At 35.8% G+C, this 24,881-nt stretch overlaps 2 pseudogenes across 1 annotated transcript in view; both read left to right on the forward strand.

Moving 5' to 3' along the window:
* The window catches only part of LOC129488404 (putative ankyrin repeat domain-containing protein 20A2), a 43,247-nt pseudogene extending 32,767 nt beyond the window's left edge, over nt 1-10,480 (forward strand).
* Nucleotides 10,320-24,881, forward strand: part of LOC129461030 (ankyrin repeat domain-containing protein 18B-like) — a 295,938-nt pseudogene continuing 281,376 nt past the window's right edge. The window contains exons 1-3 of the transcript XR_010121426.1: nt 10,320-10,429; nt 11,988-12,137; nt 19,702-19,831. The product of XR_010121426.1 is annotated as an ankyrin repeat domain-containing protein 18B-like (transcript). The remainder of the gene's footprint in view (nt 10,430-11,987; nt 12,138-19,701; nt 19,832-24,881) is intronic.

Below are 24,881 nucleotides of genomic sequence, written 5' to 3' on the forward strand. Positions count from 1 at the left end.
GCTGCAATGAGCTGAGATCGCACCACTGCACTTCAGCCTGGGCAGCAAGAGTAAAACTCCATCTCAAAAAACAACAACAACAACAACAACAACCACAAAACCCAAATGCATTTCCTCGGTACAGTAAAACTGAAACAGAAAAAGTGTAAAGTAAATACAAGTAACTGAAACAGTTTATGTGTATTATTTTACTTCTCATTTGATAAAATTTGTAAGGTAATGAGCAGAGCATATTTCTCCAGGGACCCAGATATATACATTTATTCATTCAATAAAAATGCATTCTTATAATGGCCACTGATACTTATATCCTAAATATTTCTGAAAACATCTCCTCAGACCTGCATCATCTTTGCAACATTGCCTTATATTTTATCTTTGTTCATTTATTTATATGCCTCAGAATTTTATGCTCCTCACGGTATTTAGAGTTAATTATCTCTAATGTAAACAGATCCATGAACCACTCCTGAATACCTAATGTCCAAGCACCTTAAAGGTTTATCTAAGGATTTCAGAAACTGACTTCTGGGTTGGGCATGGTGGCTCATGTCTGTAATCCCAGCACTTTGGGAGGCTGAGGCAGGTGGATCATTTGAGGTCAGGAGTTCAAGACCAGCCTGACCAACAAGGTGAAACACCATCTTTAATAAAATACAAAAATTAGCAGGCAGTAGTGGCACGCACCTGTAATCTCAGCTACTCAGGAGGCTCAGGCAGGAGAAGTGCTTGAACCCAGGAGGCCGGGTTGCAGTGAGCCGAGATCGTGCCACCGCACTTCAGTCTGGGAGACAGAGTAAGACCTTGTCCCAAAAAAAGAAAAGAAAAGAAAAGAAAACTGATTTCTGCCCAAATCTCCATCCGTAGCCCTTTCCCCATCTGCCTTTTTCTCTGGAATTACTGAGCTGCTGGCAATGGCCCCCTCACCATTCCTCTTTTGCAGAGAAATACGTACTCTCTTGGAGGCTTCTCTCCCTCTCTTGTTGCTGCCTGGCATGTGCTAAATCTTTCCTGCCCCTGCCTCACTTAATCTGGCTAACGTCACTCTCTAAGTCTCAGCTCATGCATGATCTTTAGGAAAGCCATCCCTGACAGGTTTTATGTTCCTTCCTTATACACCAGTGCCTAACACTTAGCAGGAACTCAATAACTAATTGTTTAGCAAAATTAAGACTGTTTATACAAAGATGATTCAAAGATCGTCCTCTACAGTCTAGTAGCAAAGGGGATCGACATGTAAAGACATGATGTGCAGTTGAGATGGTAAAGTAACACTAGAAAAATTGACAAAGTACTAAGGGAGCCCCAAGAAGAAGACACCTGTGTGTGTGGAGAAAGAGCTAGAATCAAGGAAGACTTCACACAGCATTCTAAGCCATTTTTATTTTCTTTTTCTGTTGTTGGAGATAAATTCTTACTCTATCACCCAGGGTGGAGTGCAATGGCATTATCAAGACTCACTGCAACCTCAAACTCCTGGGCTCGAGGGATCTTCTCACTTAAACTTCTTGAGTAGCTGGGACTGCAGGCACATATCACCATGTCTGTCTAATTTTTCGTAGAGTCAAGGTTATCTATGGTTCCCAGGCTGGTCTTAAACTCCTGGCCTTGAGCAATTCTCCCACTTTGGCCTTCCAAAGTGCTGGGATTACAGATGTGAGCTATTATGCCCAGCCTACATTCTGAGTCTTAAAAGATGAAAATAAATGTTTCAGAATAGTAGGGGAAAACATTTGCAATGTAAAAAATGGGGTGCACACTAATTAGGGTATAAACAACAATAATTTTGCAAATTATTTGTAACTGCCAACTCAATTAGTGTCTTGTTAAAAAGATACTGTTTTGAAGTATATTAAAGTGTTACGTGGTATATTATTTTGACTTATTTCAAAATTTTGTTTTGTTTCCAACAGTTTTGTTTATTTATGTTGTGTGGAACAATTTGTGAGTGACCCTGAGATTTTGTATGGCTTGAACCTGGTGATATCTAGTGTCTCCCCAAGTGGTTTGTTGAAGTTTGGGATAATTAGAAGTATTTCTTAAAGAAGTAAATATTTCAGTAAACATTAAGCTTCATTTAAACTCTCAAAATATAAAATACAAAGAAATGTTACTCTCTATTTATTTTTATAAAGATTATAATCTTTTTTTTTTTTTTTTTTTTTGAGACGGAGTCTCGCTCTGTCTCCCAGGCTGGAGTGCAGTGGCGCAATCTCGGCTCACTGCAAGCTCCGCCTCCCGGGTTCACGCCATTCTCCTGCCTCAGCCTCTCCGAGTAGCTGGGACTACAGGCGCCCGCCACCACCCCCGGCTAATTTTTTGTATTTTTAGTAGAGACGAGGTTTCACCGTGGTCTCGATCTCCTGACCTCGTGATCCGCCCGCCTCGGCCTCCCAAAGTGCTGGGATTACAAGCGTGAGCCACCGCGCCCGGCCGGATTATAATCTTTATCTAACTGTTCTTAGTTCATTTGAACTAAACTAATGAATTTGTCAACAGAACAAGCCTTACCAGTGGCTTCAGAGGAAGAGCAAGAAAGGTGTGAAAGAAGTGAAAAGAAGCAACCACAGGTATATGAAAATTTAAGTTTCTTGTTTAATATTGGGTTTTTTTTTTTGCTTTAGAAACAAAGCATAGTCCAAATGACACGACCTTTTAGACAATACCTTTAGAATCCGATAGATCATAATTTCATATTTAATTTTTAAAACATTTTAACCAGTTATGAAACTTAAAATATTCTTACTATCTCTAGTAACTATTAGTTATTCTGGTAATTCTTACTATCTCTAGTAACTCATAGCTGTCTTTGCCCTTGGAATTGAGGCAATAAATTTTCAGAATTATCTTGCTCTTTTATTTTTACAACATTACTCATAATATAGAAGGTAACATGAAATATTGGGTCATATTACTAAGGAATAGAAATTACGAATAATTTAACAACGATGACCACTGAGTTAAGCTAGTGTTAAAGGAGTCATCATTGCGAGTGGTTCAAATGTTGCAGTTTTATATTGTTGGTCACCAGTGCCAAGTTTAAAGATTTATTCTGTTTTGTGGTCACCAGTTGACTTCTGTGTCTGTGTTCAGGGAGTGAATAGGGTCATAAAAGTCAACCCAGTTGCCTATTAAGAAAATCCTACCTTGCGGAATGGGACCTTTGGTGTCACGGTACAAGCAATAACTTTATTTCAACGTAAATACATACTAAATATTACTAAAATTTAAAAAATCCATCCACTATCACTAGTGGAACTTAAAATATATTAGAAGTGGATATAAGCGGAAAAATCTATCTATATACATAACACTATCATAGTATATCATTTGAATTAGAATTTAAAATTTTGCTTCTCTTTCTTATTGGTGTTCAGTTTGGCTATTAATGATTTAGTGTTTGCCCAGTCTCTAGTTAATCTTCGGAAATGTAATGCACTGTAGGGGCTCACTCTTTCTGGTATGCTGAGGTAAAATCTTTGTAAGAGAGGAAGCTTTTATAATACTACATACCATCTTTGAATTTATTTCTGGTAGATTTAACACATCATGCATTAAGTTTAGCCCAAACAAACACTGAGAGTCCAGCTTGCCAGTTCATGTTTCTGTCCTATGTTAAGCCATGGCAAATTATTTTTCACTTTTTAGTTACAATCCCATAATTTAAGAGTAGCAACACATAGATTAAGTTTCACGGTTAAATTTTAATTATTTTCTAGTATTTCTTTGTTTATACTTGATTAAAGCTAATTTTAAAACATGCACTCTGACAGAAAAGACATCTGAGAAACAAAACAAGCAAATTTGTTTTCCATTTTGCACCTGCCAAAAAAAAAAAAAAGTCTCAAAAACCAGAACTGGGTAAGAATTGTGATAAAGGGAATAATCTATCTGTATATTCACGACTTTCTTTAAAATCCATTACAAACAAGTTCAAGCTGAATATTTGTGAAAGTTTTGAAAACCCCAAAATTACTGCTTGCCCTGAGGAAGAGCTCCTACATAGTAACTCTAAAGAGGGACGAACAAAAAAGGAGTGCTCTCTAATCTGATGAATTATGTCCCTGATTGTGAGGAGGAAGATGCATCTGGAGGGTCTAACTCTGTGGCATTCCAGGCAGCGCCTGAACAGAGGAAGCCCATGTCAAATGTCTTTTCATTCCATTCACACTCCAGGTCCCTGAAATACACTTACCAGTCATCTTCTAAGCTTCATTTAAATGAAAGTAAATCAGACTATAAAAATGGTAACAAACCAGACACATAGCTTGTTTCTAACACAGATGATGAAAAATTTTGTAATGATACAGAAACCAGAAAATTAAGGAACCCAGTAATTATGACTGAAATGAAAGATGATTAAGAGTTTGACATGCAGATGGCAAAAAATATAAACCCCAATACCACTAATTGGAAATTAGACATTAGGCATTGGCCTCAGTCTAGAGATCCAGAAAGTCTTTTTGATTTGTGGTTTACCCATCCGAAAGAAATGAAGCATATGATTCAGATAGAAAGCCACAGTATTTCTGCTGCTACAGATACTTACAAAAACAGAAAACCAATACAGTGCTTATTCCAGAAGCCACTATATGACAATCCCAGTGCTAATAACTACAAAAGCATGAATCTTGAATTGTAAAATGTGAGTTATTCTCTGCCACATAGTGAGAGAACATCAAAAATATAGCTAGAAGACTTACAGCAAGATATTCCAAGGCCACCAACATGGCACATGTATACATATGTAACAAACCTGCACATTGTGTATATGTACCAGAATTTAAAGTATAATAATAGTAAAAAAGAATGAGGTAGGCATGTTACAAGTAGAGTTTCTGGCTTTGGAGAAAGAGAAAGTCCAACTTCAAAAAGACAGAGGTTCACTTGCTGCTTCTTTTTTCTCTTTATCAATTATTTGATTTAGTCAAATTTTCTATTCAAGATAATCTCATGTGTACAGGTACAGTGGGGTTATCTAAATGTGTAATTATGTGTCAAAGTAGATGAGTTCTGCTATCTAAATAACGGTTCTGGAGAATGTTCTCATAATGTTTGTTCATTAATCAACCTAAGTCTCACTATCAGTCTTCCAAGTGGCGTATGAGCTGGGAAACTAATTCAGCCACATACCATGTGACCTTCTGAACCAGATCAACATAAAGAAATTGCTAAAGAAATAAGCTCTAGATTCTAGATTCTTTTTTCTGTATTCATTTAGAGATGATTTACATTTATTTAATGATAGAGTGGGAATACAGTGGGAGGGAAGCAATGACTGAGACGAGCCACAAAAACATGTCTAGCCTTGAGAGTTGCAATGAATATTCCCAGCCAAATGAGTCTGTTTAATGTGTTTTCATGTATGCAAGTTTGTCTGCTTAGCTCAAACTGTTTGAACTTATAGTCCTATCATGGTTATTTCCGATATTTTTGAAAACAAATGTATACTTCTACATATTTTAAAAAATCACCACTCTCTAATATTTCTGTTGAATCAGACCTTACATTATGTTGTTTAATATGGTATGGTAAGTTTTGGCATGTATGATTTTTATCCTATAAGAAGCATAATTTCTTAGCCAAAAATTTAGCCTTTAACTCTTCAGTAGAAAGTTGAATTCTGTACATTGTGTTCTAAAGATAGACAAAAATCTAGAGATTTTCTTCTTTCAAAGTAAAAGCAGATGAGGCCTTTTTCCACCCTCTGAGGCATTAAATTGCTTTGCCCAAGTTAGACTTTTAATATATTTAATTTGATAAATTTATCTGGTAATTTATGTAATTCAGCAATACGGAATTGTATCATGTTATTTGGTGCCATGAAATGCTAGGGAATGCCACCTTAGGAGCTTTGGATGAAACATTTAATATGTCTCAGTTGGTTTGACTCCCATTATCAGTAGATAATGGGGCTAAAGTAGGTAACTGTACCATATGTTTTCCACCTGTAAACTTTTATGGTAATTAAATGTGAAATCTGGGAAGCATCTTGTTTTCCAGAATTCTGCACTAGAAACTCAGCAGTTTCACTCTGCTTGTTGTGTTGTGGTAAACTTTGGTTCCCATAGTTCAGGGAGAATCTTTACTTTTTTGGTATCCCAGGATTCAAAGAAAAAAAAAAAAGAGATAAAAGGCAGTGGGGAAAAGAATAGCTTAGTGCAGAAAAGGGAAAAATTCTTTACTGTTCCTGAAGCCCTACAAGGTCACATCCTCTTAATCTGGCTATTTCATGTAAAATCCAGATGGTAAAGACAGAAGACATATGTTATGCCTGTGTCTTTTTATTCCTCTGTTTCTGCCAGTCAGATAGCATAAACATTTCTATCAGATAGCAAAGAGTGGATGCGAATAAAAGCACAAAATGGAGAAGAGTTCTTTTTGAAATTTTGGAAAATTCTTCCATTCACTCAAACAGAAATGAGCAGACTTGACAAAAATTTCAATGATAAAATGATGAGAGTGCCTTATAATTATAATAATTATGTGTAATGATAAAATTAAAGTAAGCACAAAATACTTTTATCATTAAAATGGTGATAGTTAACCTGAATCAAGTGAAAAAATCAGGGAAAAAGTTCTTTTTATTGAATAAAATAATAACAAGTATTATTCATATTACTTTTATTAAAGGTCAAAGAAGGAAGTAATACAATCAAAAGTGAAAAAATACAACTATCAGAAAATATATGTCATAGTACATCTTCTGCTGCTGCTGACAGATTAACCCAACAAAGAAAGATTGGGAAAACATATCCTCAGTAATTTCCCAAGAAACTGAAGGAAGAGCATGATAGGTAAGTAAGCCTATAGCAGTGTGCTTTTTTGTTTTGCTTTGGTTTGGTTTGGTTTTTTTTTGTTTGTTTTTCTGAGATGGAGTTTCTCTCTTGTTTCCCAAGCTGGAGTGCAGTGGTGTATTCTCACCTCACTGCAACCTCTGCTTACCTTGTTCAAGTGAGTCTCCTGACTCAGCCTCCCTAGTAGCTAAGATTACAGACATGTGCCACCATGCCTGGCTAATTTTTTGTATTTTTAGTAGAAATGAGGTTTCACCATGTTAGCCAGGCTGGTCTCGAACTCCTGACCTCAGGTGTTCTGCCCACCTCGGCCTCCCAAAGTGCTGGGTTTACAGGAGTAAGCCACCGTACCTGGCCACCTATAGCAGTATTTCACAGGAGATAATTGTCATTGTGCTATAAACTAATTCAAAATTGGACTAATATTCCTTATGATTAACAAGTTTTATATTTTTACCAGGGATATTTAGCCCTGCCTGGTAATCAGAAAAATGCAAATTAACATAAAATAAGACATATTTTGTAAAGTCATGCTGATATTTAAAAAGTAATTACTAGTGTTGGCAAATGTGAGGAAAAAGGCATTCTCATACACTGTTGGTATCTGAAATTGGTAAATTATTTCTGAAGGGTAACTTAGTGCTGTGTATCAAAATTTCAAATAACCTGACATCCCTTTAACTCAACAGCTTCACTTCTGGGACTAGATTTCACATGAAAACATAACTTGTGTAAACATACACACGTTTATTAAGTGCATTAATTATATATTACACATAATGAACAATAGGCTAATAAATATACAAAATATATGTAATAAGAAGTTGAATTGAAAGTATTAAGAAATAATTATAAAAAGTGTGGAATAACAGATGGTAGACTCTTTAGCCTAGCTTTGGATGACAGTCATCTGCAGATATAGTTTGTGTGAGAGACATCTTACCCTGTAAATCATTTGGAGAGACACCTGCAATATTTCATAAAGATGAAAATTTATTTCTAGTGAACTTATATGCTTGTCAATAAATAGTAACTTTAAAAATTTAGTTGATTGTAAATGACCTTTTCTAATTAGGGAGTAATTATTACTGTGATTTGAAAAGGTAATTTTGAACTTGTAACTTCTCCTCCAGTATCCTTTTTTATAATATATACTAGAGTGACTAGTAACAAAAACTTTAGCAGAATATTCTTTCCTTACTACTTTTCAAGTGTATGCGTTCTTTTGAAGATGTTGAAGTGAGAAATTAAATATCTGAGAACTGCAAAGGAAAAATAATCCAGAACATAGAAATTTTATTAGGATAATAAATAACATCTGCAGAGGTAGATCACAGGATGAACTCTTTATTTTTTAACAAAATGAATTTTAAGATAAATGCCCTTATCTGCGGATGCACCTCAAAACAAGAAAATGAAGAAAAAAGAAATGTTAATATGCTGTACAAAAAAAAAATGGAGAAGAATTAGAAAAGAAAGAGAAACAATATAAGAAAGAAGTTGAAGCAAAACAACTTGAACCGACTGTTCAATCACTACAGATGAAACCGAAGACTGCAAGAAATACTCCAAGTCAGGTAAATCAATCTTTGGTAAAAATTCTATATTTTAAACTCTATTTTATCAGTGTTACTTATAATATCCACTTGATTTAATATATATTATCTAGGTCTAAAACAAACCAGAAATGTTATCTCATTTTTAAAAATGAATGATGACACTTACAGGTACAGTTATTAATATTTATTATAAATCTTGGCATCCACATAGGATATTATTTTATTACAAAGAGCTTTTGAAAACAATAATATGCCATAATATATCCTTAGTGATAACCTATTGATAATGATTTTGTTCCCATTAAAATTGTTCCTTGTACTTTCCCCTATTTCATATTGATTACTGTACCTAATATTATAAAGAGGAAACAGAAATTATTGCAATCACAAATAATCTCAAGATATTTTAAGAAGAGCTCTATAAATTTTATCTTAATTGTGATTGGTGTTTTGAAATAAAAGTTTTCTTTCGTATTGATATATTTGCACCACAGAAGTAACTGTGATCTCTTGGAGAACTAGAAGTAGAGTCAGAAGTCCTGGGGAAAATCCTGTAGCTTGCGTACATTTTTAACCTTTCTTTCTCAAAATTGTGGTAACTAGATGAGTTCATCAATGAATGTGTATAGGAGTGACTAGTTTAATGTCTAGATTTGTGATTTAGTAAATGTAATTCTTATAACTGACTACAAAAGTGTTAAAAGAGTCAAACTGAAATACAATGTTATCAGTGAAACAGAACTGTAATAACTCTGGGAAATTTTATCTGTCCAAATGCATGTGAACTAAGGTTCTTACTATAGGATGGTGTATGGGTTAGATATCAAAGCGTAAATGCAAATTTTTTGATATATTTTAATTTAGTCAAATTTGTTAATGCTTTAATTTATGCTTTTGAGTTTGTTGTAATTCAGGGCAAGGCTTTTCCAATTCTGAAATTCTTAAAAATTCTCTGGTGTGCATGTGTGTGTGTGTGTGTTTACTTTTATAAATTCATTGACTTTGAATAAATTTCTGAACTTTTTGGAATTTATGCTCTATAAGGTTCAAAGTTTTGCTTCAACTATTTCTCCAGTTGGATATCCACTTACAGTAACCTTTTTAGTGTATGGATGTGCAGGTTATTCTTTAACTTCAGAGGTAATCGTGATATATTATTTTTTGAGTACTAGCTAAAACTTTCTTTTATTTAGGATTTTCATAATCATGAAGAAATGAAACATCTGATGGATGAAAATTGTATTTTGAATACAGATATTGCTATACTCAGGAAATATGCACAATGACAAATGACAACCTGGAAAAAGAAAATAAATATCTTAAGGACATTAAAATTGTTAAAGAAACAAATGCTGCCCTTGAAAAGTGTATAAAGCTCAAAGAGGAAATGATAACAAAAACAGCATTCCACTATCAACAAGAGCTTAATGATCTCAAAGCTGAGAATACAAGGCTTGATTCCAAACTGTTGAAGGAAAAAGAAAGCAAGAAAAGACTGGAAGCTGAAATTGAATCTTATCAGTCTAGACTGGCTGCTGCTATAGGTAAACACAGTGAAAGTGTGAAAACAGACAAGATGTTTCTGTAAACGTAAAAATGAGTTCTGATATTTCCGAAGTAGAAGAATGAGCTTCTTACTGACTTTCTAAAATGCAAATTAAATTCAATACCTTAAAAGATAAGTTCCATGAGACAAGAGATACTCTCAGAAAAAAGTCATTGGCTTTAGAAACTGTACGAAATGACCTAAGCCAAACACAACAGCAAATAAAGGAAATGAAAGAGATGTATCAAAATGCAGAAGCTAAAGTGAGTAAATCCACTGGAAAGTGGAACTGTGTAGAAGAGAGGATATGTCAACTCCAATGTGAAAATCCGTGGCTTGAACAGCAACTAGATGGTGTTCATCAGAAAGAGGATCATAAAGAGATAGTAATTAATATCCCAAGAGGCTTTATTGAGAGTGGAAAGAAAGACCTCCTGCTAGAAGACAAAAATAAGAAGCTAATGAATGAATATGATCATTTAAAGGAAAGCCTCTTTCAATATGAGAAAGAGAAAACAGAAAGAGTAGTAAGTATCAAGGAAGATAAATATTTTCAAACATCTAGAAAGAAAATTTAAACATTTGGTTCTGAATACATGTTGAACCTAGTTGAATATAAAAATCAATAGATAAAAAGTGTGTTTACCATAGTGTATAATTCCATTTACATGAAACATCCAGAAAAGATAAATGTATGAGACAAAAAGTAGATGAATGTTTGCCAAGGGCTGGGGCTGGAAGCTGGTAGTGACTGCTAATGGGCGTGAGGGATCTTGCAGTGATGGAAATGCTCTAAAGTTGGATTGTGGAGATGGCTGCACAACTCAGTAAATGTACTAAAAATCTTTTAACTTTATGTTAAAACAGACATTCTATAGTATGTAAATATATTTCAACAAAGCTTTTTAACAAAAAAAAAATGGAAAAATGTGTTTACTATAGCAGCTTAGAAACATACCTTGTTTCCAGGAAATAAAAGGTAGAGGTGAGAGATGATTTACTTTGAGAAAAGACATGGTGTCACCTATGAAATTTTAATAGGCACAGTCATATTTTAAGGTAGATAGTCCTGTACTGCTGAAATAATAATTTTAATGTCTTTTTGTTGTCACATGTTAAGACCATGATGAAGTTATAAATGGAAATGTTTACACCTGAAATGAGTATTTTCAAATTAAAATAGAATTAAGTGATTTGCTTCGACACTTAATTCTAGATTTCCCAGATGAACTGAAATGTATTGTTGTGTCTTGTAATATCTTGCTTTAAGTAGCTTTTTATATATTTTAGTTGTATAGCTATTTATTATTATTCGTATTAATTTAACTTAAATCTGAAAATACATCAGTCTCAAATTATGTATTTTTATGACCACGTAATATTTTAAAGGCACCTACTTGTTATAAAATTATAATTTAGGGTAAATATGGTAAATTTTAGCAAAACAATATTTGATTTAGTCTTCCCACTGGTATTCATAATTTACTTTGAATATTTTTATTAATAATTAGCTCATAATTTTTATTTCAAAGCTCAATGACTATCATTTGAATATAACTTTGTCCAGTACAAAGATACTGTAGCTGCCTGTGATTTATGAGTTAGGCATTAGATCCCCATTTTCAGACTAAAGAGGGGTGGCAGGCTTCATGTACAGTGGGAATTGAGTAATGACAGGAAGGAGTTGTAGGAGCTTGAAGTCAGAGAGGGAGGTAGAGGCCTGTTTACCTAGGGCCTCAAAGGCCATTGGAATTTTACTTTTATTCTGAGACAGGAATCTGTGGGAAGGATTTGAACAGGTGATTGAATATGTTAGGAACTTTGAGGTTAAGCTGAGCTTCTAAGATGATTGAATGGTGGGCTGAATCTGTTGTATTAAGAGAATACCAGTTTGGCAGGAGGATAACACATTCTGCATCCCTCACTGAATTCAGTAATACATAAAAGTGTGTACATGTGATGAAAAGAAGGTGAATTGATGTGTGTGGTGATAACTTTCAAAGTAGGTATGTTAGAGTTAAATGTTATTAATATAATTTAATAATAAGGCAATTTATAAAATCAGTAACAAAAATATTTTATCAGGTGGTTGTGAGACAACTTCAACAAGAAGTGGCCGATTCCCTTAAAAAATTTACTATGTTAGAGTCTCCACTGGAAGCTACATCACGTTGTCACATTAATTTGGATGAGACACAGGCCTCAAAGAAGAAATTATTTCAAGTGGAAAGTCAAGTATGTATGGAATTTAACATGTCGACAGTTATTCTGTAGCTGGTTGAATTATATAACATGTTTTAGGATACTAATTCTGGCAGAAGCTTGATTTTGTACTTTCATTATAATTATTTCCATTTTACTATCTTTATAATGTACTTATTTTTTATATTGTGACTTTTGTTCTACCATTTTGAAAAATGATTGCATACCTTTACTCTTATGATACGTATCCTTGGAAAAGTTGATAATTATACACCATTCCTCAGAGAAAATTGACTTTTTTCCTGTTAAACGTATTTTCAAGTAATTTTTGTATTGCTATGATGACGCAGGCCAGATTAAATCAGAGGACAATGTTTAATGGAATGTTCCAGAAAATTGTCTTATTTCTTCACTTTTATGAATGGACACAGAATCTGTGTCTATTTATTTCACAGATTCTGTGTTAACTTGTACAGAAAAGCCATTATACTCTTCTTTGAAGTGCACGTTTTATGTAAATTTACAAACTATTTGAAAAGTTAGGCATTTATTTACCTTTTATTTAAAATATACTATAAAAGTGCAGGAATATTTAGATCTGATATATAGTATGTACATCAAAAACTGAGAGCTGAGAAAATTATCTTGATGTTGCCATTGGATTTTAAAAACAGTTTCACTGAGATATAATTCATGTATCATACAGTTCAACCATTTAAAATGTGCAACTCAGTATCTGTTGGTGTATTCACAGCATTTTCATCACCCTGAAAAGCAATGCCACATCTCCTAGGCATGACTGCAACCTTCCTCCATGTCCCTCCACCTGCCCCTGTTGTAGGCAACCACCATCTACTTTTGTCTCCATAGGTTTGCCTGTTCTGCATATTTCATATACATAGAGTTAGACAATATGTAGTCCTTTGTGGCTGGCTTTTTCACTTAGCATAATGTTTTCAGAATTCATGAATTTTTTTTTTTTTTTTTTTTTTTTTGAGACGGAGTCTTGCTCTGTCGCCCAGGCTGGAGTGCAGTGGCGCAATCTCGGCTCACTGCAAGCTCCGCCTCCCGGGTTCACGCCATTCTCCTGCCTCAGCCTCTCCGAATAGCTAGGACTATAGGTGCCCACCACCACGCCCGGCTAATTTTTTGGATTTTTAGTAGAGACGGGGTTTCACAGTGGTCTCGATCTCCTGACCTCGTGATCTGCCTGCCTCAGCCTCCCAAAGTGCTGGGATTACAAGCGTGAGCCACCGCGCCCGGTGAATTCATGAATGTTTTAGCACACATTGGTAGTTTATTTCTTCTTATAGTTAAATGATATTCTATTCCATGGCTATACTGGTTTTACATTCATTCATCAGCTGATGGACCTTTAGGTTAGTTTCCACTCTTTAGCTATTATGAAAAATGCTGCTGTGAACATTCACTTACAGGTTATTATGTGGACATGTGTTTTATTTCCCTGCCATTGGACTTTATCCTCAGAGTTAATTGGGCAGGTTTCAGCGCTTGTCTTGCTCGTGCTATCCTTTCTGCCTTCTCAGTTTCTGTTCATCCAGCCTCATTCATTCAGACCTGGCAGACAATTTTTTTGTTTTCATGAAGCTTTCTCTGACTGTTCTGACTCTCATTGACCTTATGTGTTAGCAATTGTTGTCTAGTCTGTGCAGAAAAACTTAGTCCTTAATTTTACATGGCTTTTTTTTGTGGAAGATAATTTTGTCTCATTATAAATTTGCTTAACGGGGGAATAATATATAATATGTATGCCACCTATCCTTGCATAAATTGAAAATATTTTAGCATAGAAGTTTTTAGCATACAATTAAGTACTTTATACCATATCAATTATTTCTTTTTTGAGACCTTGATACAGTAAAGTTTAAATGTATTTTTAGCAATTAAACATCAAATCTAAACCAATTAGTCTAATAGAGGAGAATCGTTCAATCACATGTTTATGTTTTTCTCACTATGAAAAAGAATCTAAATTGGCCTTTTTTCGCTAGGCAGCCAGAATTGTGTTTCTGGACTGCTACCAGTTTGTCAGCTGAACAGTTCTGGCTGCAGCTTGCCCGGTGAAGGATAGCACAGCCCCTCAATCTGAGTGTTCAGCAGAGTGCTTGTGAAGGCAGCAACACAGCAACAGTTGCTCAGAGGGAACTGATTCAGGAGCCTTTATTTAGCAATAGAGTCCAGGGTTTTCAGCTCAGTGTCTTCAGCCTGTCTCTGCTGGTCATGTCAGTTATGTACTATTCAATCCAGGAGGTGCTATTTACATTGTAGTACATACATAGTCATTGCCTACTGAGTCATACACAGAGAAAAGTAAGTTATAAATTATATGCTCCCCATTTGCTGCAACTCTCAGTGGTGAGAGGAATGATTCAGTGCAGCTACAGGAGACTACTTCCATTGGCATGCCACCTGCCTAACATACACAATTTTGTTAAGATATACAATAAAATTACTATGCTAATAGCAAATATTTCATGTAGCTCACTATGTTCCACATACTCTTCTAAGTGCTTCATGTTAGTCCCCAGTTAAACACCTGGTTGGGAGAGGTGGCTCATGCCAGTAATCCTAGCATTTTGGAAGGCTGAGGCAGGAGGATCGCTTGAGCTCAGGAGTTTGAGATTAGCCAGAGCAATATAGTGAGACTCTGTCTTAAAAAAAAAAAATTTTTTTTAAATACTTAGCTGAGGCATGGTGATGCATGCCTGTAGTCCCAGCTACACTGGGAGGCTGTGGTAGGAGGGTCGCTTGAGCTTGGAATATTGAGGCTGCAGTGAGTGGTGATCAAGCCACTGCACTCCAGTCTGGGTAACAGAGGGAGAGTCTGTCTTATAAAGAAAACATTTTGTATAGATTCCCATAGAAGTGAGTTAAACATCAGGCATAGAATTGTTAGCCACTTTGATGTCTGCCTTGGGAGTAAAACATATAATAAGGGACGGCATTAAACAATCTCAATCAATAGCCTCTAACCTCTCGAGAAGGTTCTTATTTCATGAATTTCTAAGCAAGAGACTACCTGGATTAAGACATTTGGTGGACACCGTTTTGAGAAGAAGAATCTCGATTGGGAAGAAGGGAGACCTCTACTTGACTGGAGCTTCCCAATGATATAGTTGAGTGTCCTCCAAAAGAAACTTTAGAAACTTTAGAACAAGACTTTCATCATGCCATATCTCTATGGAAAAGGAAACTCTTTAAAACAAAGGCAAACAATTGATAATCTGATTCTCATGGGAAAGTTTTCATTATAAAAGAAAAAAAGGACTGGGCATCATGGCTCACATCTGTAATCCAAACATTTTGGGAGGCTGAGGTTGGTGGATTACCTGAGGTCAGGAGTTCAAAAACAGCCTGGCCAACATGGTGAAACCCTGTCTCTACTGAAAATACAAAAAAGCCAGGCATGGTGGTGTGCACCTGTAGTCCCAGCTACTTGGGAGGCCGAGGCAGGAGAATCACTTGAACCCAGGAGGTGGAAGTTGCAGTAAGCCAACATGGCACCACTGCACTCCAGCCTGGATGACACAGTGTGACTCCATCACAAAAAAAAAAAAGAAAAAATGGACAAAGTATACTGGTCCAAAAAAGAAGAAAGAAAGAAAAAAAGGACCAAGTATACTAGTCAATATTGTAATGGTGAGACTGTTCCCCTTTGAGATTGGAAAATAACAGTACACTCAAAGTAACATCAATAAGAACCAACATAAAATAGACAAGACTCACTATCTACAAAAGTAATCTGAACCAAGTAGCAATGTATGAGTGTATGGTTGAGAATGTTGTCTATAATAGGTGTACTGGAAGGAAGAGGCCTCAAGAGAAAGGTCAGAGCTGGAAATGTAGATCAGGGAATCTAGGTCCAAGTTTTGAGATTTTAGGAGTCCTGAGGGAATTTAAAAAGTGGAATAGCAGCCGGGCATGGTGGCTCATGCCTGTAATCCCAGTACTTTGGGACGCCAAGGCAGGCAGATCATGAGGTCAGGAGTTCAAGATCAGTCTGGCCAACATAGTGAAACCCCATCTCTACTAAAAATATGAAAAATTAGCTGGGCGTGGTAGAACATGCCTGTAATCCTAGCTACTTGGGAGGGTGAGGCAGGAGAATCGCTTGAACCCAGAAGGCGGAGGTTGTGGTGAGCTGAGGTCGTGTCACTGCACTCCAGCCTGGGTGACAGTGGGGGACTCCATCTCAAAAACAAGCAAACAAACAAACAAATGGAAAGGAATAGGGCTGAAGAACAGAGATTGCTGCATTTAGAAATGAAGCGGGGTCAGAGGAATAGAAAGGCATAGAACTGAACAACAGAGGTTGCTGCATTTAGAAATGAAGTGGAGTCAGCAACAGAGGTTGCTGCATTTAGAAATGAAGCAGAGGGAACATTTGGTCACTGCTCACAGTTGCTGCTGTGTAAAACAAGATAACGTCCTTCATGACCCTTGGACTTTTTATTGGAATTATTAAAAATCAGATTTCAGTATTTAAAACACAATAAGTGATGAAAAATAGATTTCTGAATTAGACCATGTGTCATAGAGTCCAATGGAAGGGGAGAAACAGGATAATAGAAAAACCACAAAAAGTAGACAAAAGTTGTGTTTTTGTTTATTATAGAAAAAAAATTTATTTAAAGAGAAATGGTTAAGAGAAAGGGAAAAACTGAAACCCGTGGATGAATACTTACAGAGAATGATAGTATTTAGCTCAGCCTGAAGACAGATGAGGATCAAAAATGTAATGGGAAATAGATAAGAGTTTTCTAAAAATCGTCTTAGTAAGATGTAATTTAAGAAAACTTGGAATATCTTAAACTATTAATGACAATTTTCTAGAGCATCTTTAAAAACTAAAATGTAAATATAACTACACTTTTTTTTACTAACCCTTAGTATTTGATGTGTAAAAACCCTTGTTTGTAACAAACATTTTTGGTAGGTTAAATTTCAGAAAACATAATGATGAAAGTATGAATCATTTTTAGCGGTTTTAAGAAAAGTGACTATTTTTGAAATCTGCCCTTATTGGCATCAGGTTTATAAAATGCACTTTATATCCCTGCCTAAATACATATTACTCATCAATTTATGAGAAATAATATTTTTAAGATAAAAGAGGGTCTCTAGATTTTACAAAAATAATTTTATTATTTATTATTTTTTTTTTGAGACAGAGTCTTGCTCTGTCGCCCAGGCTGGAGTGCAGTGGCGCAATCTCGGCTCACTGCAAGCTCCGCCTCCCGGGTTCACGCCATTCTCCTGCCTCAGCCTCTCCGAGTAGCTGGGACTACAGGCGCCCGCCACCATGCCCGGCTAATTTTTTTTTGTATTTTTAGTAGAGACAGGGTTTCACCGTGGTCTCGATCTCCTGACCTCGTGATCCGCCCGCCTCGGCCTCCCAAAGTGCTGGGATTACAAGCGTGAGCCACCGCGCCCGGCCACAAAAATAATTTTAAACACTTTTTTTAAGCATGAAGAAAAAATGAAGAATTAAGAAAACTTTTTGAGTTAATATCATCACTGGAGTATAATGTCAATCAAATAATAAAGAAAAATCATGAATTAGAAGAGGCAACTGGGTATGGTTTTCATATTGTAGAACAGGTCAATCATTTATTAATTGATTTAACTCTAATTTTACTTGACTAAAACCGAGATACAAATTCATTTTATGTCTCCATTTTCGTAATTAAATGAATTCTATTTTAAAATATAATTCATAAACTCACAACACAACTTTATAGGCATGTGAGTCATGGGGTTGGGAGTCAGCTGAGCTGCTGAGTCAAGGTTGGGATGAAAAATTTATATTAAAAATATGTATAAAGGAGAAACAACATAATCTGAAAATTTTTTGAATGCCAAAATATTATAGTTATTTATTTATTTATTTATTTGAGACAGAGTCTTGCTCTGTCTCCCAGGCTGGAGTGCAGTGGCGCCATCTCGGCTCACTGCAACCTATGCCTCCAGGCAATTCTCCTGCCTCAGCCTCCTGAGTAGCTGGGATTACAGGTGTGTGCAACCACACCTGGCTAATTTTTGTATTTTTTAGCAGAGACGGGGTTTTGCAAAGTTGGTCAGGCTGGTCTCGAACTCCTGAACTTGTGATCTGCCTGACAGCCTCCCAAAGTGGCATGAGCCACCATGCCCAGCCATTTATTCTTTAATGATTTTGAAAACAATGACAAAGCCTTGGACATATAATGTCAAGTGCACTCTTTATCTAGTTTGAATTTTTATTTCTGAAGATATTTTTGCTGTCTGTGGTCATCTTTTCTTCCTTTTGTGGTATCCTCTGCTGCATTCAAACTCTTTAAAGAAGACCTATTTGTGTCATTCTTTAACATCAAAACTTATCTTGATATGTAGCTTATATTTTGTTTCTGCTTCTTTTTCTTTTAGATATAAAACATATGGAAGTTTACTCATTTTACACAGATACCTCCGTTGTATACACGAAGTATACATGTTATTAAACTTCTGTTTTACAGAAATAAATTTCATATATATAAAAATATATTTATAACTTAAAAGTAAAATGAACATTCAGGTTTTGATCACAGATTTAAAAAAAAAAAAAGATGGAATGTGCCTTTGAAGCCCTGAACACAGCTACTTTTCTATTTATTTACTGAGCACTTAAGTTGGTTTTCTGATTCTAATCTACATTTTTCTGTCATTGCCTTTCTCTATATGGTTTTGTATCTCTTTCATTTTGTTGACATTATGTCAGCAAAGATCTCTAGATCTCTTCTTCAGAGTCTTTAAATTGTCACACATCTCTCTGCCCCTTTCTTTGTCTTCTCTTTTTCTACATTGAATAATATCCTTGATGCTTTTTGCGTGTACTTTTTTTTCTTCTTATAGACTGTGGTCAATGGCTATTAAAATGTGTTTTTGTGTCTTTTTCAACTGTATGTGTTTTACATTTTTATCTTGGTTACTCATGTCTGGGTTATGGCTTATATTTAGTAATAGGTTGTTTCATCTTAGCATACCAACATGGATATGAATAGTTTATTTACAAAAAGTGTATGGTTAGGACAGGTGTGGTGGCTCACACTTGTAATCCCAGCACTTTGGGAGGCCAAGGTGGGTGGATCATTTGAGGTCTGGAGTTCAAGACCAGTCTGACCAACATGGTGAAACCCCATCTTTACTAAAAAGACAAAATGAGCCAGGCATGGTGGTACATGTCTGTAATCCCAGCTACTTGGGAGTCTGAGGCAGGAGAATCACTTGAATCCAGGAGGCAGAGGTTGCAGTGAGCCAAGATTACACCATTCCATTTCAGCCTGGGCAACAAGAGTGAAATTCCATCTCAAAAAAAAAACAAAACTGTATGGTTGTAATACCACTTTACCTGCCATATATGCCATAAAATTGCTCTTCGTATTATTTATCTAAGATTATAATTTCATATAGAATGCTTCCAAACTATGCTCAGTTGAAACTGAAAGGATCATAGTTCATACATGTGTTTCTTTGATATGCCATAACATAATATCTGTTTAAACAATTATTAAATATTTACTCTTAAAAGTATTTGACTTACTAATTCTGTACATTTCTGCAGATATAAGAAACTCCTGGAAATGACAATAAATATGTTAAGTGTATTTGGAAATGAAGACTTCGGTTGCCATGGAGACTTAAAAACAGATCAACTGAAAATGGATATTCTGATTAAGAAGCTAAAACATAAGGTAATTTTTCAAAAAAATTTCTTTTATCTTAAGGTCTAGATTACATGTGTGAGATGTGCAGGTTTGCTACATAGGTAAACATGTGCCATGATGGTTTGCTGCACCTGTCAATCCACCACCTAGATATTAAGCCCCACAGGAATTAGCTGTCAATCTTGATGCTCTCCCTCCTGACCCCAACAGGCCCCAGTGTTTGTTTGTTCCCCTCCCCGAGTCCATGTGTTCTCGTCGTTCAGCTCCCACTTATAAGTGAGAAGATGTAGTGTTTGTTTTTTTGTTCCTGCATTAGTTTGCTGAGGATAACAGCTCCGAGTTCATCCATGTCCCTGCAAAGAGCATGAACTCATTCATTTTTATGGCCCCATGGTGTATATATACCACATTTTCTTTATCCCATCTATCACTGATGGACATCTGGGTTGATTCCATGTCTTTGCTATTGTGAATAGTGCTGCAGTGAACATACAAATGCATGTATCTTTATAATAGAATAATTTATATTCCAACATATGGTAATTTTAAATCAGTTTTGGGATTAAAAATCATGTAATTTGGGAACATACTAATAATGGAAAAACCCATATTCTGCCAAAATATATTGAGAAAATAGAGGGCAAATATATCTTTTCAGACTTTAAATGCATCGGGCTCTTAGTTAATCTTCCCCAGATCTGGGAAGACCTAGAAAGGAAAAGATTGGGCTACATTAATGAGGGCCATTTCAATCTCTTGGCCCTGCAGCAGCCATTTCAAAATACATCAGAAAATATATTTGGAGGTTAAATATTTTTACTTCCTTCAGCTTCTTCTCTCTGTGATGCTGTACCAGAATCAGGTGAGAATGTAAGCCACATTATAAGAGTTAATAAAACCCATCTGATGAGATTTAATCGTTTGAAGCGTGTGATTCCCAGACCATTTAGATAGAAATTGGGGCCAAAGAAAACAAGGTCTTACTCCTCAATATAAATCTCTCAGTGCTTTAAGAAGTGAAAGAAAGATTTTTCATTTAATTTTACAGACAATACTAATGAAAAGGATAGTTTTTAAAATAGAAACCTTTTTTTCTATAAAAAGGACACTGTTGATTCTCTTATGTCTTGAACTCTGGCCAGTGATCTGAAACCACGCAATACCTGTCTCCAGATCACTAGTACCAAGTTAATTTCCGGGGGCTGGGTAACAGGTTTATTGAGAAATAATGAACACACCATGCAATTCACTCATTTAAAATATACAAGTCATTGACTTTAGTATTTTCAGAGAGTTATGCAGTCATCATTACAATCAATTTTAGAACATTTTTATCACCCTGAAAACAAAGCCCGCATCACTTAGCCATCTTCACTAGCCATCCTCCCTCAGCCATAGGGAACCACCCACCTTCTTTATATAGATTTGCCTATAAGCCTCTGAAATGAAAAGCAAGTGGTCTACTGTGACTGGCTTATTTCACTTAGCATAATTTTTCGTGCTGCGTCTGTGCTGTAGCAGGTATTGATGCAGGGTTTTTCTCCTTAGTTCAGCTACATCTGGGTTCTTCTCTCATGACCAGGAAAAATTCAGCACACAGACACATTGAAGGGTGAGGAGGACAGAATTTACTATGTGAAAGGAAAGCTCTCAGCAAAGAGAGGGGTCCTGCAAACAGGTTTCCGTCTCACAATTGAATACCAGGAGCACATGAGCTGAAGTGGCCTGGCTCCTCCCCTGCATAAGGCGTGAATTCCTGGTGACTCCACCCCATCCGCCCAGTGCATGTGGGCCTCCGGTCTGCTGCAGGCGTGTCCAGGCAAGACAAGTCCAGGTTCCCTTATCTGCACATAACATCTGGTGTAAACACTTGTGGGGCTGGTTGGAGATTCTCTGGGGACCCTTTGGTATCTGCCTAGGCATTTTGCTGTCTCCTCCTAATACAGTATCTGTACTTAATTCCTTCTTATTGCTGAGTAAGATTCCATTGTATGGATACATCAAACAGTTTATTTATCCATTCACCAGGTGATAGACCCTTGGGTTCTTTCCCAACTAAAGGTGATAGACGTTCTGGTTCTTTCCACTTTTTGACTCGTATTAATAATGCTGCTGTAAATATTTATGTATGAGTTTTTGTGCTTGCATAGGTTTTTATTTTCCTGGAGTACATACTTATGACTGGAATTTCTGGGTCATATGGTAACTTCATGCTTAACCTTTTGAGGAGCTGCCAGTTTGTTTTCCAAAGTGGCTGCATCACTTTACATTCCCAGCAGTATTGGATAAGGGTTTTAATTTCTTTACATTTTTTTCTAACACTTACTGTCTCTTTTTTATTGAACAAAGATTTTACCTGGTGGTGTGAAGTGATATGACATGTGGTTTTGATTTACATTTTCTTAATGACTAATTACATCAAGCATCTATTAATGTGCCCATTATCTATCTTTATATCTTCTTTGCAGATATATCTATTCAAAATCTTTGCCCATTTTTTAAATTGAGTTATCTTGTTACTTATGAATTGCAAAGGTTCTTTACATATCCTATATATGTAAGTCGCTTATCAGATATATGCTTTTCAAATACTTTCTTCTACCCAGCGTCTTGCCTTTTCACTTCTTGATACTGTCTTCTCAAGCACAGCAGTTTTCAATTTTGAAGTCCATTGAATCCATTTTTCCTTTGGAGTCCTAGCTAAGAAAACACTGCCAAATGCAGTCACAAAGATTTATGCCAGGGTTTTCTTCTGAGAGTTCTATAGTTTTAGCTGTTACAGATAACTGTTTTATTTTGAGTTAATTTTTAAATAAGATATTTGGTCCAAATTTATTTTTTGCATATGGATACCCAGTTGTCCCAGCACCATTTATTGAAAAGACTATTCTTTTCCCATTTTGTTCTTTTGTTAACCTTATATAAAATCAATGGACTGTAAATGTGCAGGTTTATTTTTAGATTATCAATTCTTAGTTTGTTTATGTCTATTCTTATGTCAAGGCCAAAATGAATTTACTGAGAAGCTTTTTTCAATCATGTTGCATATTACCAGTTGTCTTATGTCATAATGAAAATTAAATTTAGTGGAATATCTTTAACTTCACCTTTTGTGTCTCAAAGGAGTCTCTGGCCAGCTTATACCTTACTTACTCTACGACATGATGGGAAGCCAGGCCTACAAAACACACTTTATTTCTTTTTTCTCCATTCAAATCTTTAGTCTCTTTTCCATTGCCTCCCACTATAGTTTTATTTTCAGTAAGTTTTGGTCACAGGATCTGCTGACATAGTCTAATATTTAGTGCATTATGTTTTACTAACTCATTATAATTCATAGAATCTTCCATAGATGTTTACCATCCAGGGAGGAGAAGTTTAAGTCTGAGCCGCCAGCTTTCCTCAGTGGAAATCAAGTGAAGTCATCATCTTGCAGTTCACAGACCCTCTTTCCACCTGGCAGCTGGTTCTCTTGGGTAGCACTGTGGCTAATCCTTTTCTTGGTGCAGATCTTGCATTCTCAGAAACCACAGTTCCCTGTATTGACCTCCTTTTACTGAAACAGAGATGCACAGCTCTGCTTTCTAGCTCAGTAGAGGATTCTTGGAATATAAAATTTAACTCATTCCAAGAAAAGGTCTTAGAAGTGCAGCACTTCAAAATCAGGTAATGTTCAGGCAATTTATCAGAGACACATAGTAGATTAGTATTTTGACTTTCAAAATTTCTGAGCCAAGTTGTGTGCTATAGAGAAGCATTGTGGCAAAACATAGAGATGGGGTGGTCTTAACTTCTCCAAACAAACAAGCTTGGAGTAAGGTAAAGGAGAAATTGCATTTGATGTCTTAACACTCAAAGCACACTATGTTTATTTTACTTCTGTGAAGACTAAAAATCATTTCATTATGTTCTCCTTATTTCCTCATTGAGAAAAGAAAAATAAAAATTAAATACTAAATTGATTAATAAATACTCAAAGCTTATCTTTTAGAATTTTAGTTAATTCAAATCAGGTAAATGTCTGATTTTGATTGTGTAACCAAGTATTTCTAGTTGTTTTTCATATCATATGTCTTCATGCTTCCTAGTCTTATTTCCTAACTTGAGGGGAAATTGTAAGGAGACACCCTTGCCTTGTTATCAGAGTTCACAATTGAAGGAGTTTTAAGAGAAGTTCCTCCTCAGCAGCTTATGTCTCTCTCCTGGTTATCTGTTGCTTCTCAGTAATGTTTGCCATCAGTAAATTAACCTCAACATTTATTAGATCCTACTTTAAAGGAGACTCTTTTCTGCTGCATAAGTTATGTTTCCTGTTGTCTCTTTTTAAAACTTATTTTTCTAACAATTACCCAGAGTTTTGTGCCTTAAAAGAAAAACATTTATTTTGTTAATGAACCTGTGGTTTGGAAAAAGCTTGGCCAGGACAGCTTGTCTCTGCTCCCCTCAGCTTCCCTGGGAACAGCTGATCAGTTGGGGAAATGGAATCCTCTGAAGCTTTGCTCACCCATGTGTTTGATGGTTGCTGCTGGCCATTGGCTGGAACCTTGGTTGGGACAGGCAGCATGAACACTGACACTGGCACTGCCAGGTTCTCTTTGTGGCCTGAGTGCTCTCACAATCTGGGGGCTGGGTTCCAAGGGAAAGCAGTCTGTGATAGGGAAGTCACATGGAATCCCTTTTACTGCATTCTATTCATTAGGAGGAAGTCAGTAAGGTTGGCCTATATTGTTTTTTTAAATGGGATGACTGTAGCTTCTCTTTTGTTTTAATTGATGCATATATACATAATTATGGGTTATAGAGTGATATTTTGATACATGTAAATAGGGTGTAATAATCAAGCTAACTAGCACATTCACTACTTCAACCATTTTTCATTTCTTTGAATTGTGAACATTCACAATCTTCTGGCTTTTTAAAAATATACAATAAATCATAGTTAACCATATTCACCCTACAATGCCGCAGAACACCAGAACTCATTCCTCTTATCTAACTGTAATTCTATATCCATTAACCAACCTACCTTCCCCTACTTCTTTGAGCTTTTTTGTTGTTGTTAAGAGACAGGGTCTTG

The sequence above is a fragment of the Symphalangus syndactylus genome, chromosome 1 (genome assembly GCF_028878055.3).
Source record: "Symphalangus syndactylus isolate Jambi chromosome 1, NHGRI_mSymSyn1-v2.1_pri, whole genome shotgun sequence".
Classification (NCBI taxonomy): domain Eukaryota; kingdom Metazoa; phylum Chordata; class Mammalia; order Primates; family Hylobatidae; genus Symphalangus; species Symphalangus syndactylus.